This window comes from Chamaea fasciata, unplaced genomic scaffold (genome assembly GCF_029207755.1).
Source record: "Chamaea fasciata isolate MVZ Bird 193981 ecotype frontalis unplaced genomic scaffold, bChaFas1.0.hap1 SCAF_5, whole genome shotgun sequence".
NCBI classification, from domain to species: Eukaryota; Metazoa; Chordata; class Aves; order Passeriformes; family Sylviidae; genus Chamaea; species Chamaea fasciata.
Window position 1 is genome coordinate 46,869,752 of NW_027094090.1, and position 6,256 is coordinate 46,876,007.

Genomic DNA, 6,256 nt, shown 5'->3' on the forward strand with positions numbered 1-6,256 from the left:
TCTAGTAAGAGGAAAAAGGAAAACACAAATTTGAAGAGGTGGAATGATCTTTTAAGTAACTTATAAATAAAAGATTTCTAAAAACATCAAAGCAGTTCCTTAATAATAGTGACAGGCGACAGGCTGTAAAATGTTATGGTAATTTCAAAACGAACTGTAAGATACAATAAAACTGCCATAAGGTGTCACTATAACCCAAGAAACTTTCAAATAAAGTTCAAACATAGAAACGTTCTTGTCCAGGTACAAGATTTTCCTTATACGGCTTTGTGAAAGTATAAAAGAACCTATTTTTAATTAACAAACTGTATTCCTGTATGCACAGGAATCATCATCAAATGTATCTGTATTAGTGCAATGGCGTAGAAACTCTGCCCTTTTTGCTTTTTGCGGGGAAACAGACATACTTCACATAGGAACTTTCCACATAGAAATGCTTTAAAGCCCTCTTACAGTGTAAGGTAAGAAATGAGGACCTAATTAGCAGCTTTCAGTAAGGAAAATTATAAATAAGAATTCTTATTTCCATGGTTGCTTTATGTATTATTAGCATCCCAGGAGCCACTATTTCTATTTTGTGTCCAACTGTGATCAGATGTCTTTCCTACCAGTGATCTGATCGCGAAGCAGAAACTAGAAACTAAAGAGGAATTTTTTTAACCATTTGGAATTAGTGCTGGTTTTGCTGCAGTTATCAGGGAAACAAACATAACATCTGAAAATTTTATTTGGGCTTACTCAACATGGAGCATTTTAATGCGGCAGGAAAGCACTCAGTTCTCATATATGGTAAAATAGAAGTCAGGATTGTGAAGTCTTTGAATCCATCTTTGTTTATGGCAGAAAACTGTAGATGTAAAGCCATAGGTTTCAAAATCTGAAGGACCAGACTGATCATTTACTCTAAACCTTTGTATAACTTGGGATCCCAGGTCACCTCTTTTATTTTTGACATCAGATGCTGTAGATCTTGAAGGGTGAATTCCTATAGTACCCACTCTTTAATGTAACGTTACAATGACTTTTACAGGTGCCAACAGAAATAGCGTCTCTACTACGCCAGACACTGTACAAACACAAAGGAAGAATTCGATTCAGCCCAAAGTTCCATGCCTAAGAATAAAATAGACTTGTCATCTGAGTGGACCTCTTAGGCACCACCTAAGGATATGGTTTAGTGGTGGACTTGCCAGTGATGGGTTAACAGATGAACTCGACGATATTAAAGGTCTTTTCCTGAAAGAATGATTCCATGATTCAACGAAATCTACCAAACAACTCTTACCAAGGCCTTGTTCTTGCGCAAAGCATTGTCAGTCTCATGGGGCTGAAAATACTGAAGCCAATCCTAAGACTTATGTGCAGATGAAACCAAAATTCATTATCTCAGCTTCAATACTTTGCTCCATTTGCAAGAAATGGAGGCATTTAAAACTTTCAAAGAGACTTAGTTTTGAAGCATCAAAATGTTTTATTTCAATTTAATTTTAAGAAATCTTCATTTAGGAAGAGAGGTCACTCAGGACTTTCTAGCTTTTGAGGTCTTGGTGAGAGTTAAAAAGGCAAAGTCATCTCGCCTTAACAAAAGAAGGTTCCTCCAAATAACAATAATAAACTGTGATCCAAAAATCATCTCACAAGCACCATGTGATCACATTGGCCTTGAACTAAAATGAAACTGATTAAAAATTGACAAAGTTATTCTTGTGCATTGCCAATGGAGGAGCCCAGCAACCTTTGGTTATTGTTAAGGTGGATCACTTAGCACAAAGTGTGGCATCTTTATGTTAATTCAGCAGAGACACCAAAAAGTTAAATTTACTGCCTCAGGATGTTAGTGTCAGAGTATCAACTACTGTGATAATTAAATATTTGTAAAGAGATCAAAATTTTATATTTTACAGGCATTGAGAGAAGTGGCTGCTTGCAAGACAACCAGCACATGAAATGTGTATGCTATCCAGTCTGCACTGAAACCAGTAGCAAAAATCACTTTTAAATGTGGCGAAGACTTCACCCCATCCATTAAGTTGAAGAATCATTGGTAAGAGCAGCATAAAGATGGTACTTCAAGGTTTTTCAACAAAAGAAATAACTGTAACAAATTAGATAGCCTCTACGTGTACATTTACTTGTACCTGTAGAAACTACTGTTCCACATAAGTTATGTTTATTGCTAGTTCTGATATTTGCAAGCTTGGTTTTCTTAAGGAGTTGCTATAATTCTGAATCAAGCCCTGTGTCTGCAAGGCACAGCTCTTGTTAGGAAGACACATCTCCTGTATGTGCACTTGACCAGTTTCAAGTTTTCTTGCAGCTCACTTTCCTCTTGAACACCTGACGTAGTGATGGTATATGAGCACGCAGCAGTGGCTGTATCCATGCTGGTTTACGTCTGTATTGGGTCTAAAATATGGTTTTAATACACTTACTAATGGTCTCTGGGGTTAGGAGTCTGTAGTTTCAGTAGTATCTACAAGCTGTGTGAACCATATAGTTTTAATTTTGCAAAAGATTTCCTTGCAAGTGCAGGCAAATGCTATGTCTTGGACTTAACCTCCAGCTTGCAAACAGGAGACTTAAAATGAAATTGTATAATACATTGTGTTTTAAGGAGGTCTGAGATAGCAAAAGGAGAATTACAATGTGGTATAATTTTTGAAAATGAAAATTAGGGCATAGGTGAAAACAGGAAAGAAAAAAGCAGTAACAATGACAGCTGGGTCTATAAGGGCTATCATGTTAGGTCTTATTAAGGAAGACTTCCTCAGCTGATGCTCCGAAACGTGTGCTGGGATTAGTCCTGTAGGTATTGCCATGGCCTCATCCAGCACATTCTTGCTGGGAATTGGGTACTGCCCCTGTAGATGGTGCCCCAGCAGGAGCAGGGCACTGCAAAGCTGCTGTGACAGTCTCTGCAGCAGTGTTTTGGAATCCAGGCAGTTTGCTACTCTGTGAGCCTGAGGAGGAGGAAACAGAGAAGGAAGAGTGAGTAACACACTTTGTTTAGACCTTAGAGAAAGGATCAGTGAATTTCAAAAGGCGCTACTGCTGTAGCACTGCAGAAGTGCAGGCTGTGATGGATTGCAAAGAGTAAAGAGGAGGGAGAAAGGAAACCTGCTGTGAGAAATGTGTAATTTTGTAAATGGTGATGCAAGTGGTATTGCTAGTGAGAGACCCGTACGGCCTTAAGGGGAAGATACCTTGCCAGGGGCCAGCCAGGGTAGATCTCTGAGGGATCCACTTGAATCAGCCCCAAATGCATGGAGGACAGACTTCAAACATCTGTGTTAAATTCAGCTAGAGAAGGTGTGGATACGTGAACAAAACACTACATTTTAAGCATAACTCCTTTCTTGTGTCTGCTCTGTGTTCTCTTTATCCAAACCAGGACGAGAAGACCAGAAAGATGGGCAAGATAAAACCTGTTTTTTCCACAGCTGCTGGCAGGTATGGGTTTTGAACACCACTTTCCAACCTGAGTTCCAGTCTTCCAAAGTGAATTCCTTGCACTGGAATGTGCACTATTTCCAGTTTGGAGCTGGATTCTTCAATGATTTCAGGTGTTCAGCTGCCATAAGAGCATTCAGAATACAATCTCAAATGCCAGCAAATACACGTTTGTTTACAGGGAAGACAGTTTTGTTATGTAGTTTCACATGTATATATTCCCAAACCCATACATACCTCCGGTGTCTGGCCATTGGCCTGCTGGGCTTCATTTTCTGTGTGCCTGGTGAAAATTGGAGAGGCTGCTTTAAGGCACACATGTGATTGTGTTGGGCCTTTCCATTGTGGTGACCTTCCCTCTTGGCCTGTCTGCACACCCCAGTGGTAAACCAGGATTAGAGGTCTGGAGTGAGAAAACAGGAGGAATTTCTTCCTTTTGTTCAGTTTGGATGGGGCCAGATGCAAGCCTGAGCAGTGTAAGGAGGAAGAGGAAGTTGAGGTGCAGCTGCTCCCAGGACAGCAGGATGTGCTGCAGGGAGGGTTACTGGTCAGTCCTTGAGTTGGCAGTGAGAGCAGTTGCTGTTCAACCCAACTAGAGAGAAATACACCCAGAGAAGCCCTGCTGGAGGCATGTGGGTAGGTAGTGCTGAGATCTGGAGGTACCCATGTTCTAAATGCTTGCTATGGAAGGACTGTTCTGCAAGGACAAATGTGCCCAGCCAACACTTCTCTACATCACATGAATTATTGATAGAGGAGAATGAAACTCTAACCCGTGCTGCAACAAAAGAGACTGCAGCAAAGCCAAACTCTCAGCTCCTAAGTATGCTCCCTCTCCCTCTCTTCTTCCCTCCAGGTTCATACTAGGAATAAAAGATTTCAGTGAAAGCTGCTTGCCTGCTTCACATAACCCTGAGAAAATGTATCTTCCAACGTCACCTTCCTCAAAGTGGAGCTGGGATGATCCAGACATTTGATGTTCATATTATGGAGTGTTCTAAAACCGAGATTGGGGGTCCATGCAAGGAGCTAGGAGAGGAATGGAGTGGTGGATGGATAGTCCTTGCACAGCTTTGACCCAGATTTATATCCCACTCAAACCCTCACTCCATTCAAACACCCAAAGAAGGAGTTTTTAAGTGAAAAGAACTCAGATCCAGTTTGTTTCTCTGGAGGAGTCGCTTTCTGCGTCGCTTTTTTTCTCTTCTCTCTCTCTAGACCTTGGATAGACCTTCTGTTCAAAGCTTGGGTAGATCAAGCTCTGAACAGAAGTTAGGGGGAAAGTGTGGCCCGTGAGCCTGGAAGGATAAGGACAGTGTAGGGCAGGAGGGAAGGTTCAGAGCCACAGCCACTGCCTCAGAGACACCAGGTGGCCTGTGGCAGAACAGGAGCTTGGGTTGATGGGTGGGCAGCTGCCTGCCCTCCACATGGCAGCTCTCAACTGGGGACTTCGAGGGAAAACCAGTTCTGGTTGTGATGGTGGCCTGATGAGGTACTGACAGGTTCCTCATTTAACTTTCCTTGTAGGAGTGAGGTAATGTGCCAAACACAAAGATCTCCATTTTTCTAACAATCTACAGAGTTTCTGCCTTCCCCCTCACCTAAAGGGAGGGACTGATAGGGGAGGGAATATATGAAATGGTTTGTGGCTTTGGGTTTCTTTTCTTTCTTTCTTTCTTTCTTTCTTTCTTTCTTTCTTTCTTTCTTTCTTTCTTTCTTTCTTTCTTTCTTTCTTTCTTTCTTTCTTTCTTTCTTTCTTTCTCTCTTTCTTTCTTTCTCTCTTTCTTTCTCTCTTTCTCTCTTTCTCTCTTTCTCTCTTTCTCTCTTTCTCTCTTTCTTTCTTTCTTTCTTTCTTTCTTTCTTTCTTTCTTTCTTTCTTTCTTTCTTTCTTTTTCTTTCTCTCTTTCTCTCTTTCTCTCTTTCTCTCTTTCTCTCTCTCTTTCTCTCTCTCTTTCTCTCTTTCTCTCTTTCTCTTGTCCATAACCCAAATCCAATATCTGAGGCCTTGCCAAAAGCAGAAATTCTTCATTTGACTTCAGCCAATGTGCAGGCATGATGAGTGGAGAGGCAGGGTGCATTTCCACAAGAGTTTTCATTAAGTACTTTCTGCCATGCTAGGAAAAGTGTTTTGTCGTCATGCAGTCACATTGAGTTGGACTGGTTCACTTCTTTGAGCCACTTTGTGTTTCAAAAATGCAATGGATTCAATTTATGGCTGTTCTTCCATTGCTTATTCAAACAGCATTGCACCAATGCCCCTCCATGTCTGTCTGCCCAAGGGCCCAGCAACATCAATAATAAATGACCAGGCACGGGAAGGCAGCTTTGGATTCAAACCAGCAAGTGTGTTGGGGCAGGGGGCCTCTCCTTGGTGGGGGATACACAGTGAATAGGAACTGTAGCTTGCAATAATTCCCTCCCTGCAGAAAGGACTGGTAAATATTTAATTAACTTCTGGCCCTTGCCATAGATGTGGTCTTATTAGCGAACTGGAGTGGCTTGAGGACAGGTATTGTGTCTGTTACTATAGCACCACCTTGCACAGGATCTCAGTGTGAAAGAGGCAGGGGAGGGAGGGAAGAAGGGAGGGAGGGATGCACTGAGGATGAGCCCCAGCAAGCCAGGCTGAGGTTTGCCTGTGGAGCAGGCAGCACGTCCTGCCCAAGGACGCTGGCCCTCGGCAGCACCTGCAGCTCCCAGCTGCAGCCCCCGGACCAGTGCCCCGCGCAGGTACCGACCAAGCGCAGCAGAGCTGCTCCAAGGGCCACGCCAAGTCCCTGAGTGCCTCTGAGGGAGCTTCGCTCCA